This window comes from Hyaena hyaena, unplaced genomic scaffold (assembly GCF_003009895.1).
Source record: "Hyaena hyaena isolate Hyena2069 unplaced genomic scaffold, ASM300989v1 scaffold_25, whole genome shotgun sequence".
Classification (NCBI taxonomy): Eukaryota; Metazoa; Chordata; class Mammalia; order Carnivora; family Hyaenidae; genus Hyaena; species Hyaena hyaena.
The window spans coordinates 6072628-6093342 of record NW_024080657.1 but is presented as its reverse complement, the minus strand read 5'-3'; the positions used below and the strand labels follow the sequence as shown (position 1 = coordinate 6093342).

Sequence of the window (20715 nt, the reverse complement as noted above, 5' to 3'; positions counted from 1 at the left end):
CACAAAAAGTCTGGTGATATTCCTCCAAATATTTAATTATTTATGTATGTTGGATTAGTCACATATTACCCCAAAGTGTAGTGGCTTAAACCAGCAAAGGTTTATTGTCTCGCAGGCATGGGCTGGGGTGTCATGGTGCAACTTGATTGGGTAATTCTGGCTTCGGGGCTCTCACAGTCTGCAGTCATCCTAAGTCCAGTCTGAGAGAAGATCTCCCAGGTTCCTCGTTCACATGACTGTTGGTCAGCCTTCAGAAGATCCTCTTAAAAGATCACTCGCATGGCTGTTGGCCTCAGAGTCTCATTAGCTGTTGGCTGAAGATTTCATTTCTTTGGGAATCTGTGGCTCTCCAAAAAGACAACTCATAACGGGCGGGGGGGGGTTGGGGGGAGGAAGAAAGGGAGAAAGGAAGATGAGGGAGGAGGGGTGGGAGGGAGGGGAAGAGAAGGAAAGGAGGGGAGGAGAGAAAGGGAAGGGTAGGAGAGAAGGGGGAGGAGTGGAGAGATGGGCAGGGAGAGAGGGAGAGGGTAAAGAAGGTGGTAGTCTTTCTGTAACCTAATCTCAGAAGTAACAGCATCCTATCACATTTGCTGTCCTCTGTTAGAAGTGAAAAGAGGTCTATCCCACTTTCAAAGGGTCAGGGTGACACAGGATGTAGATATCAGAAGAGTAAAGCGTTGGGTGCCAAGTTTTAGAGACTACCTACAGCAATTAGGATCTTCAAACATCACCAAAAAGTGATGGTCGTTTGCTGTTCAGTATTTTCTGGAACAGGAGATACTGAGGTTTAGTATTTCTTCCATGGAGCTTTTCAATAACAAAAGTCACATATTAAGCATCTAAGTGTATCTTACACTTCCCAGATTGACAGCTGCTTAACTGATTGAATTTGGGGTAACACTACCATCTCTTCTCTGTCAAGTCCAATGAATGGATTCTGAAGGACAGTGCCGTGCTGGATACATGCCTCTCAGGTTGTAGGTTCTGAATTTTACTGTCTTACATCTTTTTAATAGTTTTGAGCATATGCTTCCTATTTCCCATTTTTAGGCAACTATCCATCATCCTGATTGAAAACATAATTTTAAAAGTATTATGCTTCTAAAAAATAAATGAAGAGTGCCACTAAAACTTGCATAACAAAACAGACATTTTTTTCACTATTTCTGCGTTACTGAAAAATACACTATGGCAAGAAATAGAACCAAATATAGTTACGTGTTTGCCAACTGAATGTTTGATTGAACACAATTTTGTCAGGAACCTGAGATGATTTCTGAGTACTGATGAATTTGAGTAGAGTAAAAAGTAAAAAATTAACATGGACGTGACACAGAAGGCACGACCTACAGCTGGGAAAATGGATAAATTGAACCTCGTCAAAATGAAAACTTTTGATCTGCAAAAGCCCACGTGAAGTGAATGAAAAGACAAGCTACAGAGTGGAAGAAAAATCTGCAAACCACAAATGTGACAAAGGACTAGTATCTAGAATATATAAAGAATTCTTATAATTCAACACTCAATAGCAGAATAGCAACAAGAAAACCAACCAAGGAGAAACCAACGATTCAGTTAGAGGTAAAAGTTAATAAGCAGACATTTCACCAAAGAGGATATATAGACAGCAGATAAGCACATGAAAAGATGTTGAATAGCAATAATCCATAGGGGAGTGCAAATCAAAACCACGATGATGATCACTACATACCAGAATGGCTAAAACAAAATAATAGCACCAAATTTTAGTGAGGATGCAGAGAGCCCAGATCACTTATTCATTGATGGTGGGTGCAGAAGATGGGATAGCAGATTGGCAGCCCCTTGCAGGTGCACTCCTGGGTATCTATTCTGCAGAAAGGAAAACTTCTAGTCACACAAAACCCATACAGTCATGATTGTTCATAACAATTTTATTCTGTAGTAGCTGAAAACCAGAAACAGCCCAGATGTTTTCTACCAGGTGAATGGTTAGACAAACAGGTATATCCATACCATGGAATCCAGTCAACAATCACAAAAAATTATGGCTATGAGCAACTGTCTTCAGGGAATTATGTTGAATAAAAAACACCAATCCCCAGAGATAATTGCCATTTTTTCAATGTCAGTTTTAGAAGTGGAGAATGGATTAGTGGTTCCCTGGGGTTGAGGTTGGGGTGGGGGAGTGAGGAGGGTGAGGGATCCTTGTGGTGGTGGAAATGTGCCGTCTTGACTTTACCAATGTCAGCATCCTGGTTGTGATGTTGCATGATAGATTTTTTAAAAAATATAATTTATTGTGAATTTGGCTTCCATATAATACCCAGTACTCATCCCAACAAGTGCCCTCCTCAATGCCAATCACCCACTTTCCCCTGTCCCCCACTCCCATCAACCCTCAGTTGATTCTCAGTATTTAAGAGTATCTTATGGTTTGGCTCCCTCCCTTTCTGGAACTGTAGATTTTTTTTTTGATGAATGACAGTTTTATTTTTTATACTTAAAGGCTGATGAAAAACCATTACTAATTTTATTAAAGAAAATCCAACATTTCAATCAGGAAGGATAACTGTATTTACTCATTAAATATCATTTAGATTTTCTGTCACACAACTTGAAAACACCCAGAATGCATGTTTTTTTATTTTTGATGTTTACAAATAGTTTATTGACAAATTAGTTTCCACATAACACCCAGTGCTCATCCCCACAAATGTCCTCCTCCATGCCTATCCCCCCCTCCCCCCCACATCCATCAGTCCTCAGTTTTTGTCAGCATTCAAGAGTCTCTCATGGTTTGCCTCTCTCCCTTTCCCCCACCATTTCCGCCCTTCTTCTCCCCCTTGTTCCTCCGTCAAGTTCCTCCTAATCCTCCTATACGTGCAAACATATGATATTTGTCCTTCTCTGCCTGACTTATTTCGCTCAGCATAACACCCTCAAGGTCCATCCATGTTGCTACACATGGCCAGATTTCATTGTTTCTCATTGCCATGTAGTATTCCATGGTATAGATAAACCACATCTTCTTGATCCATTCATCTGTTGATGGACACTTAGGCTCTTTCCATGTTTTAGCTATTGTGGAGAGTGCTGCTATGAACATTGGGGTACATGTGCTCCTATGCCTCAGCATTTCTGTATCCCTTGGGTAAATTCCTAGCAGTGCTATTGCTGGGTCATAAGGGAGTTCTATTGTTAGTTTCCTGAGGAACCTCCACACTGTTTTCCAGAGGGGCTGTACCAGTTTACATTCCCACCAACAGTGTAGGAGGGTGCCCGTTTCTCCACATCCTCGCCAGCATCTAGAGTTCTCTGATTTGCTCATTTTAGCCACTCTGACTGGCGTGAGGTGGTATCTCAGTGTGGTTTTGATTTGTATTTCCCTGATGAGGAGGGATGCTGAGCATCGTTTCATGTGTCTGTTGGCCATCTGGATGTCCTCTTTGGAGAAGTGTCTGTTCATGTCTTCTGCCCATTTCTTCACTGGGTTGTTTGTTTTTCGGGCGTGTAGTTTGGTGAGTTCCTTATAGATTCTGGATATTAACCCTTTATCTGATATGTCATTTGCAACTATCTTTTCCCATTCCGTTGGTTGCCTATTAATTTTCTGGGTTGTTTCCTTGGCTGTGCAGAAGCTTTTAATCTTGATGAGGTCCCAACAGTTTATTTTTGCTCTTGATTCCCTTGCTTTTGGGGATGTGTCAAGTAAGAAGTTGCTGCGGTGGAGGTCAAGGAGGTTGTTTCCTGCTTTCTCCTCTAGGGTGTTGATAGTTTCCTGTCTCACGTTCAGGTCCTTTATCCATTTTGAGTTGATTTTTGTGCATGGTGTGAGAAAATGATCTAGTTTCATTCTTCTGCATGTTGCTGTCCAGTTCTCCCAACACCATCTGTTAAAAAGGCTGTCTTTTTTCCATTGGATATTCTTTCCTGCTTTGTCAAAGATCAGTTGGCTGTATACTTTTGGGTCCACTTCTGAGTTCTCAATTCTGTTCCATTGGTCTATGTGTCTGTTTTTGTGCCAATACCATACTGTCTTGAGGATGACAGCTTTGTAGTAGAGGCTGAAGTCTGGGATGGTGATACCTCCCGTTTTGGTTTTATTTTTCAGTATTACTTTGGCTATTCGGGGTCTTTTGTGGTTCCATACAAATTTTTGGATAGTTTGTTCTAGTTTTGAGAAGTATGCTGGTGCAATTTTGATTGGAATTGCATTGAATGTGTAGAGTGCTTTAGGTAGTAATGACATCTTAACTATATTTATTCTTCCTATCCATGAGCATGGAATGTTTTTCCATTTCTTTGTGTCTTCTTCAATTTCCTTCATAAGTTTTCTATAGTTTTCATCATACAGATCTCTTGTATCCTTGGTTAGGTTTATTCCGAGGTATTTTATGGTTTTTTGTGCAATTGTGAATGGGATCAGTTTCTTGATTTCTCTTTCTGTTGCTTCATTATTGGTGTATAAAAATGCAACCGATTTCTGTACGTTGATTTTGTACCCTGCAACTTGGCTGAATTCTTGGATCAGTTCTAGTAGGCTTCTGGTGGAGTCTGTCGGGTTTTCTATGTAGAGTATCATGTCATCTGCGAAGAGTGAAAGTTTGACTTCCTCTTTGCCAATTCTGATGCCTTTGATTTCCTTTTGTTGTCTGATGGCTGATGCTAGGACTTCCAGCACTATGTTAAACAACAGTGGTGAGAGTGGACATCCCTGTCGTGTTCCTGATCTCAGGGGGAAAGCTCTCAGTTTTTCCCCGTTGAGGATGATGTTAGCTGAAGGCTTCTCATAGATGGCTTTGATGATGTTTAAGTAGGTTCCTTCTATCCCAACTTTCTCGAGAGTCTTTATTAAGAAGGGATGCTGTATTTTGTCAAATGCTTTTTCTGCATCTATTGACAGGATCATATGGTTTTTATCTTTTCTTTTATTGATATGATGTATCACATTGATTGATTTGCGAATGTTGAACCAGCCCTGTAACCCAGGAATGAATCCCACTTGATCTTGGTGGATGATTCTTTTGATATGCTGCTGGATTCGATTTGCAAGGATCTTGTTGAGAATTTTTGCATCCGTATTCATCAAGGATATTGGCCTGTAGTTCTCTTTTTTTGCTGGATCTCTGTCTGGCTTGGGAATCAGAGTGATGCTGGCTTCATAAAATGAGTCCAGGAGTTTTCCTTCGATTTCTATTTTTTGGAATAGCTTGAGAAGAATTGGGATTAATTCTGTTTTAAATGTCTGGTAGAATTCCCCAGGGAAGCCATCAGGTCCAGGGCTCTTATTTGTTTGGAGATTTTTGATCACTGATTGGATTTCTTCACTCATTATGGGTCTGTTCAGGTTTTCTATTTCTCCCTGTGTGAATTTTGGTAGTGAGTGTGTGTTTAGGAATTTGTCCATTTCTTCTAAGTTGTCCAATTTGTTGGCATATAATTTTTCATAGTATTCCCTGATAATTGCTTGTATTTCTGAGGGGTTGGTTGTAATAAGTCCATTTTCATTCATAATTTTGTCTATTTGGGTGCTCTCTCTTTTCTTTTGGATAAGCCTGGCTAGAGGCTTGTCAATTTTGTTTATTTTTTCAAAAAACCAACTCTTGGTTTCATGGATCTGTTCAATTGTTTCTTTGGTCTCTATGTTGTTTATTTCTGCTCTAATTTTTACTATTTCTCTTGTTCTACTGGGTTTAGGGCGTTCTTGTTGCTCTGCCTCTAGTTCCTTTAGGTGAGCTGTTAGATTCTGGACTTGCGCTTTTTCTAATCTCTTGAAATAGGCCTGGAGAGCAAAGTACTTTCCTCTTAGGACTGCCTTTGCTGCATCCCATAGATTTTGGATTGTTGTGTTTTCATTTTCATTTGTTTCCATATATTTTTTAATTTCATCTCTAATTGCCTGATCGGCCCATTCATTGTTTAGTAGGGTGTTCTTTAACCTCCATGTTTTTGGAGGTTTTCCAGACTTCTTCCTGTAATTGATTTCAAGTTTCAAAGCATTATGATCTGACAGTGTGCATGGTATGATCTCAATTCTTTTATATTTATTGAGGGCTGTTTGATGTCCCAGTATGTGATCTATCTTGGAGAATGTGCCACCAGCATGCATGTTGAATACCGGTACAGTGGATTCAAGACCACATGTACATGTTACAAGCATCAAGGCTACATTACAAATTATCATAAGTTATCATCTTCTCATTTTCTTTTCAGTGCATTTGATGATTCCTTGGCGGTATTTTGTGATGGCCACCATGTTAGTGGTCATAAGCATGTTTTTGGACCAATTAATGATGGATTGATTAATCAGAACATTGTGAATCATGGATGCTGCAGGAACTGATGCTTTTGTAGGTGGGGACTGTGAAGTGGGCATCTGTAAAGTAGAACTTTTCCCTGTGAGGGATATTGGAGTCCCTACTTTAGTTGACACAGATGTGGTTTGTGGGGCTGGTGTGCCAAATGTGGGAATACTTGGGCCTCTAGTAAGTGAGCCAGCGCTTAACCATAGGGCTGCTATTCTTCCCACAGAGGTAGATGCCTTTTGTTTTTTTTTGTTTTTGTTTTTGTTTTTTTTTTTGTAAACACTTAAGTCTGTAGTTTGGAGGAGTCAGGCAGAATATATCAGGTGATAACCTAGGGCCTGAATATGGCTTGATTAACAGCAAAGGAGTTTGATTTCTTTGCCTTGCAATATCTAATAAAAAACTTCTTGGGGGAGGAGGGAGGTAAAAGACTGATCAGCATGACACAGGATTGCCAGTGTTACATCATATGCATCTACCGTAGCTTTCTTAGCATGTCTTGATTACATTTTTGCATTATCTGGAATTGTGGTCCCTATCAGAAGGCAAACTCCAACCTCTGATTCCTAATTTTTGGCTTCTATTCTGTAATCCCCATATATTTTAGGATTTGTACCATCATCTGTGTGTCTTTCGGCATGCTCCTGGGAGAAGCCATCTTGCCAGACTCCATGATCAGACTTCTTGAGCTAAATCACCTACATTAATGTACTTCAGTCCTGATCTGGATGCAAGTTCTTTGCCTAGCACAGTTTATCCAACCGCTGGTGTACCTGGGATTAGGATATTCGGAAGCAACATGGTCCTCACTCTTGCATGATAGTTTTGCACAAAGTTATCATTGGGGAAGCTGGGTAAAAGATACACAGCATCTGTTATTTCTTAGAACTGGTGTAAATCTATAATTATCTCAAAATTGTTTTAATTAAAAAGAATTAACACTTATGTTAAAAGTGACAAGCTGAGTTCTCAGCACGAGCCAGTAGGGTCTTTCTGGGCAAGGATCAGTAGCCTCTCTTCAGAGGTAGAGTGCTCTGTTCAAGACTTCTTATGCTGCTGGGTTTCCTGATGATATCAAACTACCAATTCTTAAAGCCCCTCTCTACTCTCAAAATATTCTTCACTCCAAGCTTTAGTGAGACAAAACAAAATAGATTGCCTCAATCCTCTGACTTTTGCGTTGATTCATTCATTGAATGAATACTTATGAAGCATTTACTGTGTGCTAAGGATCAAGGCAGTTGCTGTGAATAGATAGAAATATAGAAGTGGTCTCTGCCCTCATGGTGTTTTCATTCTAGCAGAGAAGACCAGGATGAACAGCCTCACAAAATACAACCTAAAGAAGCATATCTGAGAGCATGGGGGAAGTCGGGGAGGAAGTAAGTTTGAGAGTGAACTAGGTGAAACATGAAGAAGAGGAGACAGTGTGGGCAAAGGCCCTGAGGTAGAAAGGATCACAACATATTAGGAATATTTGAAAATAGACCTGTTTGTCTCAAGCCTATGCAGCTAGAGGGGCAGTGGCAGGAGACGAAGCTGAACAGACAGGCAGGGGCCACTTCACTCGTGGTGTTTGAGGCCACATACTGGAATGTAGTTGTTACTTTAGGAAGATCAGTTGGGCTACAGGGTGGAGAATAGATTGAAGAGGGCAGAAGTAGAAGCAGGGTTAGAAAGGCTTATGCATATTATGCACTGGATGATTTAAAGCTCTTTCCTTTTTGTTGATTGAAATTTAGTATATGATACGGCAAAGTACATTGACTTTAATATATGAAAGTATGTTAAACTCGCTTTTGATTTTCATCATTATTTGACATTCTTTGTGATTTTCACCATACACAATCACATAGACTATGAATAATGAAAACTTCATTACTTCCATTCCAATCCTTGTATCTTTTATGTCTTTTTTTGCCCCTTTGCAGTAGTTCAAACATCCAGTAAAATTGGGGAAATCAGTATTTTACCATTGATTGTGATGTTGGCTATGTTTTGACTATGTTACCAGGTTAAAGAACTTGCTTTCTGTTCTTAGTTCATTACGAGTCTTATCATGGATATATACTGACTTTTGTCAATGCTTCCTTGGCATCTGTTGAGATTATTACTTGATTTTTATCATTTAGTCTGTTAATGTGATGAGTTATACTGATTTTCTTTTTTCTCTTTTTTTCTTCTTTTTAACAGTTTATTGTCAAGTTGGTTTCCATATAACACCCAGTGCTCATCCGCACAAGTGCCCTCCTCCATCCCCATCACCCCCTTTCCCCTTTCCCCCACCCCCATCAGTCCTCAGTTCTCAGCATTCAAGAGTCTCTCACGGTTTGCCTCCCTCCCTCTCCCCCACTATTTTCCCCCTTCTTCTCCCCCATGGTCCTCCATTAAGTTCCTCCTAATCCTCTTAAATGTGCAAACATATGGTAACTTCTTCCCTGCCTGACTTATTTCACTCAGCATAACACCTTCAAGTTCCATCCATGTTGCTACACATGACCAGATTTCATTCTTTCTCTTTGCCATGTAGTATTCCATCGTATAGATAAACCACATCTTCTTGATCCATTTGTCCGTTGATGGACACTTAGGCTCTTTCCATGTTTTGGCTATTGTTGAGAGTGCTGCTATGAACATTGGGGTACATGTGCCCCTATGCATCAGCATTTCTGTATCCCTTGGGTGAATTCCTAGCAGTGCTAGTGCTGGGTCATAGGGGAGTTCTATTGTTAATTTTTTGAGGAACCTCCACACTTTTTTCCAGAGGGGCTGTACCAGTTTACATTCCCACCAACAGTGTAGGAGGGTGCCTGTTTCTCCACATCCTCGCCAGCATCTAGAGTCCTCTGATTTGTTCATTTTAGCCACTCTGACCGGGATGAGGTGGTATCTCCGTGGGGTTTTGACTTGTATTTCCCTGGTGAGGAGGGATGCTGAGCATCGTTTCATGTTGTCTGTTGTCCATCTGGATGTTTTCTTTGGAGAAGTGTCTGTTCATGACTTCTGCCCATTTCTTCACTGGATTATTTGATTTTAGGCTGTGGAGTTTGGTGAGTTCCTTATTACTGATTAATTTTCTAATATTAAACTGATCTTTTAGTTTTGGAATGAACCCAGTGTGGTCATGATCTATTACTCATTTTATGTATCACTGGATTTCGTTTGATAATGTGTAGGATTTTTATCTCTGTGTTTATGAGAGATTGGACTGAAAGTTTCTTTCCTTGTGATATCCTTGTAAGGTCTTGGCGTGACCATTATCATAGACTTGTAAAATGAGTTTAGAAGTATTTCTTCTGTTTTCTGTGAGAAGACTTTGTGTAAAGGTGGTATTCCCATGGAACCATTTATGCGTGTAAATATTCAAGCTTATTATACTTTCTGTCTTCAAGTTGAATTTTGTTCTGGGAAGGCAGTCTATCTAAAAACTCTGTCACTTTGTAGATCCCCTCAGAGGTTGCTCTGTATTTTTTTGGGGGGTTCCCTCTGTCTCTGCTTAAGAAATACATGATGAAGATGTTCGAAATATCTAGAATAGTGCCTGAAATGTGATAACCAATAAATTTGCCCTCTTTCTCTCTTTGTATATTCTCTCTCTGCCACAAAAGTACCCAGTTGTAATGGCTGATGATGCATGCCAACATGAAGCCACCAGTTCTGTCCTCAGAGCCTAGTGTCTGCCTGCCTGAGTTAGGATTGTGGCTTCTGGGGATGATGATGGTGGCCCGTGGTCTATGAGACCTTGTTGTGTTCTGTTGCTCCAGAGCCCTTTCCCAAAGGGCTGCTGTTTAGGCCTGCTCACACTAACTCTGTCCTTGCACTGGGTATGGAAGAACACAGAAGGAGCCATATGGGGGCTAGAGGTGGGTGGATTGGATGAAGCCACTTTTTCAGTTCCTTTCCATGAAGGGGGAATTCATCTCTTCAACTCCCCCCACACGCTGCGCAGGCTGTTGTGGGTAAGTCTCTCCTTTTAATCCATCTGGACTCCTTTTCCTGACACCTGAGAGCAGTAGGTGTTCATAGTCACTTCGGCCATTTGGGCAGGTTAGATAGGAGTCAGACATCCCCCCCCTGGGCACACGGGGATGTTCAGAGGAGAGAAATTTGCAAAATAACAATATTGCTAAGGCCCTAGCCCCCTTCCTTTGCTCTCTCACTGTGGCTGGTAGCATAGCAACTGATGGAGCTGCCTGGACTCAAGTTGCCCTGATTTGCGTATTTCTTCCCTCCCTCCTTCCCTCCCCACCACCCCCTTTCCCTCTACTCCAGCTTTTCTCAGATGTGTTCTGTTAAGACTACTGCCATGCTTTCCCCCTGGTGCTTGTTGAGTGTGAGCTGCCTGTCCCAGTGGGAGATTAGCAGCTCCCTCATGCATAAAGCTGAAATTGATTTCATCGCATGTGCTACATGAGCCCCAGATGCCCAAGTGCTGCTCAGATGCTTAGAGTGGAGATCGCAGAGGCTTGAGAAATGGTGGAATAGCCCTTAATGGAGGGGGCTGTGGGATGGCAGAGAGACGAGGGTGGGAGGCCCTTAGGGATGGGAGAAGGGAATAACTCACATTTATTTGGGGCCTGTCATGTTTCAGAGATTTGCGTTTGGTATTCCCAAGGACCCAGTGAGATATGATCTGTTACCCTGGATTTTACACATGAAGAAACTGAGGTTCAGGGGAAATTAATTAACTTCCCAAAGTTGTAAAATTAAGTGATAGAGGTTATAAGCCAAACTCTGTCTCACTGCCCATTGTAAGTGAAAATGAATATGAAAACACAAAGGGATGGAGTCCAGAGTATTGGGCCTCATATGCAGAAGCCATATAGTACTCTGGGATGCTGGGCAGGGAGCCTAAAGTAGACAGTGCTTTGTAGACCAGGAGGCATCGTGGAGGTCAGGACAAGACTGTGGCTCCACAGGCATGCATGTGCCCAGGACTCACCTGACCTGTTGAATCCTAGTCTTTTTTTTTTTTTAATGTTTTTATTTATTTCTAGGAGAGAGAGAGAGAGACAGCGTGAGCAGGGGAGGGTCAAAGAGAGAGGGAGTCACAGACTGAAACAGGCTCCAGGCTCTGAGCTGGCAGTCAGCACAGAGCCCGACGCGGGGCTCGAACCCACAAACCGCGAGATCATGACCTAAGCGAAAGTCGGATGCTTAACCGACTAAGCCACCCAGGCGCCCCTGTTGAATCCTAGTCTTGTGCTAATACTGGTTCCTTGCTACCTTTTCAATGACCAGTCAGTGACCAAGTCCTGGCTAGTTGCCTAAACCTGTGTCTAGGTCTCTGCCTCTCCAGCCCCATGGCCATTACCATGGCCCAGACATCTATCACTTGTCTCTCAGTGATGGACATGGTGTCCCCTGACTCTGATGTCTCTCCTTCGGATCCATTCTTCACCCTGCACTGAGGAGTTGTCCAGAAAGAACAGGTGTCCATGTCACATCCCTGCTTACATCGTCTCCCAGGCTCCTTAGGAAAACCCTTGCTTATCTGGTCCCCATTGACCTCTCCAGTTGCCTTTTTGCCATTCCCTCCACCCTCATCTGTGTTTCATCAGGCGATGCTATTCCCAAATGACCCAGTCTCTTCTCATCTCTGTGAGGGCCTTTCCTTCCCAGATGCCAATTAGCCTCTCTTCTTCTTTCATGACTTCATGATCTGATGTCTCCAGGAAGCCTTCTCTCATTTCCTCCATCTCATTCCCTCCTCTACTTCCCTAGGGCTGCTATAACTAATTACCACACACTCAGTGGCTTGAAACATGAAAATTCATTATCTTACAAATATGGAGCTCAGAAGTCTACATGGGTCAACAGGGCTGCATTTCTTCAGGCTCCAAGGGAGAGACTGTTCCCTTGCCTTTTGCAGAGGCTACTTGGCATTCCTCGCTAGCAGCCCCTTCCTCCGTGTTCAGAACTACCTGTTCAGCATTTTCCTACCCCTTTCTGACTCTGATTCTTCTGCCCGCCTCTTTAACCTATAAGGAGCCTTCTGACTGCATCAGGCTCACCTTGATATTCCAGGATACTGTCCCTATTCGAGGTCCTTAATACTATCACATCTTCAAAGTCATTTTTGCCTTGTAAAGTTCTGGTGAGTAGGATGTAGACCTCTTTTTAAAAAAAAAAAATTAAGTTTATTTATTTTGAGAGACAGAGCAAAGGAGGGGCAGAAAGAGAAGGAGAGAGAGAGAGAATCTCAGGCAGGCTCTATGCTGTCAGCATAGAACCTGATGCAGGGCTCAAACTCCCAAACTGAGATCATGACTTGAGCCGAAACCAAGAGTTGGATGCCTGACTTACTGAGCCACCCAGGCGCCCCCCTGGACATGGACATCTTCTCAGGGCCACTTTGCTGTGTACCACTCTCCTCTCTGTGTCAAGAAGACCCTGGCCTGCCACTGTCCAGCCTTTTTCACTTTATCCTGCAGCGTATTGATTCCTGCATTTGTTTCATTCCCTAGTCCCTTAGGTTCCTCCAGGGTAGAGACAGTTGCTTTGACTCACTATCTTTGGAACACAGAGCCAGCCCTCAGTACTTGTTCATCAAACACAAAAACAGCCTTATCTCCCTGGCTCTCATCTGCCCGCCTCCCTCTCCCCCTGGCTCCACATTTGCCCGCCTCACTCTTTGGCTACCCTGGGTGCTAGAACAGTGGGGCAGTTCAGTGCAATTGTTAAAAGTCCCAGACCCGAATGGGGCATCCCAGGTATCCCAGTGCTATCCTGGCTGCAGGACCTTGGGCAGCTTACGCAGCCTCTGTGCCTTTGTGTCCTTACCTGCAAGGCGGAGATAATTATAATATCTTCCTCTGTCAGTGAGGATCTGGGAAGGAAACCCCAAGCCATAGTAGGTATTTCAGACAGAGAGTTTTACTGAAGGCAATCGCACACGTGTTGGGAGGTTGCCAGATCAAACGTTGGGACACTAAGGTGGCCAGGAATTACAGGAAGCATCTATCACACCTGGGACTATGGTAACACAAGGGAATAGGAGTGTGGAGGAAGGGCCTTGCTGGGGGATCCTCAGTCCTCCAAAGAGGGGAGGGCCGCCTGCAGATGATACCTTATCTGTAGGGGCAGATGGGAGATTTCAGAGCATCATCTTCCCTCTTCTGCCTTTCTAGCCTCCACATATAGCCTCCTGCTGGGAGGGCTTGAGCCCAAGCTAACCAGGGAACCCAAAGCACAGTTTGTAGAATCCCTACTCCAGAACCACAGAGCCCATTACAACAGGGCGGGTGTGAAGCCAAAGGACTGGCGGTAAGTAACTAGCACATTTCTTTGGTTTCCTCATCTGTAAAATGGCTACTATGATAGTACTTGCCTCAGAGTGTGACAGGAGGAATAAATGAGTTCATATGTGTAAATCCTGGGGTAGAGCTAGCACATGGTGCTGAGAGAGCATTTGCCCTTATCCCATGGAATAGTAATAGCTCTCTCTGCATCCCACACGTGTTACTGACTTGGATATCTCTGGAACTCAGAGATCCACACTGGCTAAGGCCTGAGTTCCTTCCCCCCAGTTCTCCATAGGTGGGCTGCTGGGCAGGGGAGTCAAATGGTGCCTGATTATGGACCTGTGCTGTTCTGTGACAAGGTGCTTCTGTGATGTAGCCTCTAATTCCAAAGGTTTAGAACTTTGGCTCTCCTAGACTCCTCCTTCAGGGAGATACTCTTGATTAGTAGACAAGGAAAGAAAGGCTCTTCTAGAATGATTACTCTGTTCTTAATTTTGGGAAGTGGCCCAGCAAAGAGTAACCTCAGAAATATCAAGACACTGGGTGGGGGGGAAGAGGAGCAGGGTGCAGACAGAGTGTTAGAGATCATGAAATCTTGCCTGGTGCTAAGTTGCTATTGAATTATGCATTTTTAAATGACTTCATTGGTTGCAACATGACTGTGTTAAGTAGACCGAGGCTGATCTCTTAAATGTATTTGCTTGTGGAAATGTTGGCAGGAGTACACACACTCTGACATTACTGCAGCTCCTCTTTATCCTGACACAGGAAAGGGAATACATGTAATAGAATCTTTGTGTCTCTCTATGGGGGGCACAAAATGAGGACACCAACTAAGTTTCCCACCAGCTGCTGGTTGGGAGGAGGGAGATGATAGTAAGACATGGTGCATTTGCAGTGTGCTGGCACTGGCTAAGACTATTGATTATAATACCTTATGTTATCCTCATGGCAACCCACATGAGGGAGGTGTTGTTATTACCCCCATAATACAGATGAGAAAACTGAGTCACAGAGCAGTAACTTGCTCTGGTTTTCATAATGCCTTACTTTGGATTTCTCCAAAACCATACCCTATGACAAGTAATTTGGAAATGGAAGAGTACACTGGTAACAGGGGAGAGTAAGTGAGGCAGGAAAGGAAGGAAGGCTTCCCCTAAAGGATGCATGAATGAGCTGGTAGTTCTGGGAGGTATTTGATGCTCAGTCCTGCTAGGGATCTCTTAAAAGACTGAATTAGGAGCATCTGGGTGGCTCAGTCACTTGAGCATCTGACTTCGGCTCAGGTCATGGTCTTACAGTTCATGAGTTCACGCCCCACATCGGGCTTGCTGCTCTGAGTGCAGAGCCTGCTTGGGATTCTCTTTCTTTCCTTCCTTCTCTGACTATCCTCCACTCTCAAAAAAAAAAGAAAGAAAGAAAGAAAGAAAGACTGAGTAGAGCAGGCCCATTGTTTCACCAAGGGTCAAGGAAACTGGGGTGTTCATCCACCACCTTCTATTCCTCATTGAGAAAATGTTGTTTCTGGGACTGGTAACACCCTGGCATGCCCAGTCTACCCTCCGGTGGGACCATCAAACTCTTGCAGCTATAGAAAGCTACTGTCCAGGAAGATGTAGGTGCTGGAGGTAGGAAGTCATCAGTGCATGGTGGTATTATGCACTGAAACTACAAGTGAACTCTGATAACTCAAGAGAACTTTGTCTGGGTGCCACCAGAATCAGCCGCATTTGGCTAAAAGGTAGCTGAGCCGTAGAAAATAATTGCTTAGAATCCTAATAACTAGCAAAACTTATGCAAGAAAAGGGAAGAGCAAATGCCCGTGGATGGCCCTCCAGGCCGGGGAGGGAAAACTGCTGGAGTACTGTGACTCCAGGATCGAGCCCACCATAGAGCAGGTGCTGTGATAGGATCTGGGGACGTAGGTGAAACTGTGCCCTTGAGACAGATCCATCAGCAAGTAGTCTACATGTGCTGTACAAATTCTGTGATGAATTTGTACCCAGGGGCACTGAGGGGTGTGTGTACTACAGAAAATGCTACTGGTGCCTGATCCACATCTCCTTCTCCGGGACAAGGCACCCATTCCCTAGTGGCCCATGGGTGTGGCTAAAGGCTCACAGTTGCCCCTCGTACTGAATATTGATCGCCTCCCCCCCCCAATTCATGTGTCTCCTAGTGCCTCAGAATGTGACCACATTTGGAAATAAGGAGGGTCTCTGCAGGTTTATTAAGCTAAAATGAGGTCCTACTAGAGTATGAGGAGTAGAGTACTAGACTAGAGTACTAGAGTAGAGGGTGGGTGCTCATCCAATAAGATTGGAGTCCTCATCAGAAAAGGGAAATTTGGACATAGAGACACAGTCACATGGGGAAGAAGGCCATGTGAAGACACAAACAGAAATTAGAGTGACACATCTATAAGCCAAGGAAATTCAAGGACTGCTAGCAAACACAAAAGCTGGAAGAGGCAAGGAAGCATTCTGCCCTGGAAGTTTCGGAGGGAGCATGTCCCCGTTGGCACTTTGATTTCAGACTTCTCACTTATACAACTGTGAGACCATAAATTTCCATTGGTTTAAGCCACCCAGATTGTAGGACCTAGTTAGAGAAGTCCTAGGAAACAACTGCACCCTTTCCAGGGTGGCTGTCTTCAGCCACACAGGAGCTGCTTGGCTGATGGGCAGTGCCTGCACCCCCAGAGCAGCCTGTACACAGTTAGCGGCACAAGGGTGCAAATGGCTGATACCCTGGCCTCAATGAGGGACAAGTGGGGCTGTGCCCTTAATGATCCAGAGCTCCCAGCTCCATCTATGTTTGGCTTCCTGACCTTCCCCCTCCTTCTAAAAACTCCTCCAGTCAATCACTTGCACAGAATCTTTGTCTCAAGCTTTCTTTCTTGGGACCCTGGGCTAACACACCCACAGAGCACAGAGAGCACAGCTTTGAGGTGAGATCCAGGAGGACATCCCAGAGGAGACCTAAATCTTGAAGGACAAGGGAAGGTGAGTCACCTGGAGAAGGGGAAGAATGAGAGACTATTTCAGAGAAATTTCATGTGTCCAAAAGATAAATCTTTTTAGTATCTGAATTCTCCCATCCTAGAGTTACGATTTTGATTTATCTCAAGATGAATTGGAGTCTGTCTTCAAGTGATCTTTTCTCTAAGGAAGAGCAAGTAGACATTATATTTCTTGCATTTTTTAGCAAGAGTCTGAGAGGGTCTTTCTGTTAGTTGTGCAAATGTACTACAACTTAACTGGCTGTAAAATTCTTGGGTCATGAAACATCCTCTTAAAACCTGTGTGTGTATTATGTTATTACGGTTGGAAGACCTCTCCCTCCGCCCCCACCATAAGGCTGCCGGTGCCCCAGTCCTGCCTTCTTGAATTACTAGTTGTTGGACATTGGGCAAGTTAATCTGCATCTTTCTTCTTTTAAGAAAAATGTGAATCATAATACTATCTACCCATAGAGTCGCTATGAAGATTGTGAGTTAATATTCTAAGTTACTAAAAACAGTGACAGGTGCATAAAATTTTGCAGTACACATTAGCTGCCACTACAGTCATTTGGGAGTATTACTACTATTTTCACCAACTTCGCCATTATGTCGCAATGTCTCAAATTGAAATGCTGAAGTCTGAGAATGGATTGTTTAGTCTTTTTTTTTTTTTTTTTTTTTTTTTTTTTTTTGTGATCTTTTTTTTTTTTTATTTTTTTGGGAACTTTTCTTTAGTCTTGTATTTCAACGTATNGTCTCAAATTGAAATGCTGAAGTCTGAGAATGGATTTTTTTTTTTTTTTTTTTTTTTTTTTTTTTTGGCTTTGATGGAGATCTGTTTGTCTCTAGATGCTTGCGGGAACTTTTCTTTAGTCTTGTATTTCAACGTATTACCAGTTTGTGCTTAATTTTGAGTCTCATCATTGATTTTGCCAGGAGCCCACTATGTTCTTCATACTCTGCAAACTCAGCCCTTCATTTATTTCAAAGAAATTTTCTTTAGCTCTGTCTTCAATTATTGTTCTGTTCCACTTATTTGGTGTCTTCTTCCCAAACACTTCCAATCCTTAGTGTGAATGTCCATCCATTGTTCTCTGTAACATTCTCCTTCTTGCTCTTTTTCATCTTTTTGTGGCCCCCCAAACTCTTATTTTGGGGAAACTTATCAAATACTTTCTTTTGCATAAGACATCAAATATTATTGACTGTATGTTAGGGTAGGGCACAGAGACTAATTTTGGTAGGCAAAGTTCTCTTAAGTTAGTGCTATGTCCACTTGTTTGTCTGTTCTGCTCAGGGAGTCCATGCCATGGAAGGAGAAGGTGGGCTCTCTGGTTGACAGGTCACAGGTTAGAGTAAGTGAACATATGCACATAGAATCCCTATAGTCCCTGGTAGAGACTTTAGATACTTTTCTAATTAGAATTGTAAAACAATCTTTAATTCTAAAGATGAAAATGTTGTGAGTCTCGAAGATGGAGTGGTCTGTCCAGGGTCACAGAGCTGGTTGGTGGTAAAGGCAGGTCAGAGAAAGAATTGGACCCTCATACCCAGCTAATCTCCCTTTTTCTTTTTGATCCTTACTTCATTATTGTATGAAACAGTGTTGCATGCTTGTCAGCAGAATACCTAACGAGCTGGATGCTTTGAGTATCCACTGTGTGCCCTGTGGTCGTACAGCTGAGTAGTTATGAAGCAGAATTAAAAAGAGAAATGGGCTGGTTGGGTTAAAAGTAAAAGGAGAGATGTCCTAACCGGGAAAACTGGCCTGTGCACAAGTGTTGAGGTGGGAATGATAAAGTACTATGAGGGGATGTGTGTATGTTGGTGGGTAGGATGGGCTGGGGGCGCTCCTGCAGACTTTCATGAGTCAGTAAATAGCGATGCAGTTAGAAAGGTGATCAGCTGGGGCAGAGGGTGGTGGAAAGTGTCAGAGGCCAGGTCATATCCACCTTAAACATGTCGAGGATCACCTCACATCCTAGCAGCATTCAGTTTTTCTCCAAAGGTTTGATTTCTGTCTGGAGCAGACAATGCATACGCACCAAGCTTGCTCTCTAGCTATTTGAAGCACTTTTGCTCTCCGTAGGAATTTCTGGAGAGTCAAACTATTACAAGTGCTCACAGCAGGAAAAAGAAAGACAAAATTGGTCTGGAGATTGCTGCCTGAGGACGAGGCAGAATTACGTTAAGGGGCTACCTCACCACCTGTGTGTTGAACGAGAGCCTTGGCAGGTGCAGGGCAGTTGCTGCCCAGGACTTATGTGTGGGTGGCCCAGAGAGTCTTGTCCTTGAAGTGTTTTGATGCCTGTTTGGAAGGGGCCAGTGCCATCTCCCAGCTTAACTCCCAGGAGGCCAGACTTTGTCCCTCTGGATTTGGTTCCAGACTTTGTCAGCAGACAAAGGCCACTAAATGTGAAACACTTGTTCCTAGCTGCCAAAGTTGATGGTGCAGGATCAGATAGAGGGGGTGGTGGTTTCATATGTGAAAAGCCTCATGGATGAGAACTGGTGTGTTCAGGAACAACCTTTTGCCTTAAAAAATAATAGGGATTCAAGCATCTGATGATGCTGATAAAATTATTTGGAGATAAATGATTAAAGACTCCTTTCATCCAGATATTCTGGGGTTCAACTCTTGGTAAAATTTAGTGGCATTCTTCCCACCTGCTGGGTCACAGACAAACCATATTTTTGTTTCTTTATTTTCCTTAAACTTTCTAAAAACATACCATTGATATATAGCAAAATACTTTAAGTGCAGTTTGAGTCTTCTACAACCCTAGTCAAGATACAGAAATTTTTATTACCCTGGAAAGTTTTCTCAAGTTCCCTTCCAGGAAGCCACCTCAATCAGAGGGAACACCATTCTTATTTTATTATTTAATCACCGAAATCAGCCTGCAGTGCATTTCAGCACTCCAGAAAGTTCTTTTGTGCCTTATCCCAGTGAGCACCTGCTCCCGTAGGTAACTGTAATTCTTTTATCATCATAGGTCAGTGTTCCCTCTTCTTGAACTTTTCATATAAATGCAATCATCATACATTCTTCTTTTCTCCTCCTTCTTCCTAATGTAATTTTGGGATTCACCCATGTTATGTGTGTCAGTAGTTTGTTCCTTTTTCCTTGCTGTATGGTATTCTGTTGTACAGAAGCACATCATTTGGTTGATCCAGAAGCATGCACCTGGGATTCTCCTCCAGTTTCCTCCTCCTTCTCCTCAGCTTCTGAATTACCTTTTTTTCTTCTTACTCCTCTGTCAGTCCTCGAGTGAAAGCTAGAATATGAACTTCTGGCAGCCAAGATTTGTCTGTTCTGTTTACCGCTGAATCCTCGGTGCCCAGAAGAGCGTGTGACCAATAGCAGGTGTTATGTGTTTGTAGGATGAGTGAATGCATGAGTGTTCTGAGCACCTAGTTTTAATTGCTTACCAGTCTGGGCCTGTGTGGTACCTTCCCAAACAACTCAGATCGACAGGACCTCCAAGACAGTCTCTCTTTGCTCACAAATGTAACATGAATTTTAGGCCCACGGGTCACGAGCTCTCTCTCTGCAAGAACTTCCCTCTGCACCAGGTTAGGTCCCTTCATAGACCTCATTAGCTGCCTCTACCACCCCCATCATGACCTTCTTTCCATTTTATTGACATGGATGCTTTAATTGACTGCCTTATGCTCTCATTCCATGGGTCTGGAGATCCTGCATTTCTCTCTACCACTAAAATACATATGTTCAGTGCTCTTGCAGATGAGAAGCAGAGGGTACATACTGGTTGGGGTTTCTTTCACAGAGAGTTCTGTAAGGTTGTTCATCTCACGACCATGACAGATAAAGCCCTTCAAGAAGAGAAGGATGAATTTAAAAACAAAGCCTCTTATGGAATGCATCATTGTGTGCCCCCTGCCCTTTCCAAATTCATATGTTGAAGTCCTAACCCTGGATGTTATGGTATTAAGAAGGTGGGAGCCTTTGGGAGGTAATTAGATTTAGATGAAGTCATGTAGGTAGAGCTCCCATTATGGGATAAGGCCCTTATAAGAGGAGGAAGAGACCAGAGATCGATCAATTGATCTCTCTCTCTCTCTCTCCCTCTCTCTCCCTCTCTCTCCCTCTCTCTCCCTCTCTCTCCCTCTCTCTCCCTCTCTCCCTCCCCCGCCATGGGAGGACATAACAAGGAGA

The 20715-nt window shown here is 43.1% G+C and overlaps 1 protein-coding gene and 1 pseudogene across 1 annotated transcript in view; one reads left to right on the top strand and one right to left on the bottom strand.

The window, feature by feature from the left end:
* Positions 1–20715, top strand: part of PTPRT (protein tyrosine phosphatase receptor type T) — an 803437-nt gene that overhangs the window by 188759 nt on the left and 593963 nt on the right. The window lies entirely within an intron of this gene.
* Positions 6163–6960, bottom strand: LOC120228580 (annotated as a pseudogene).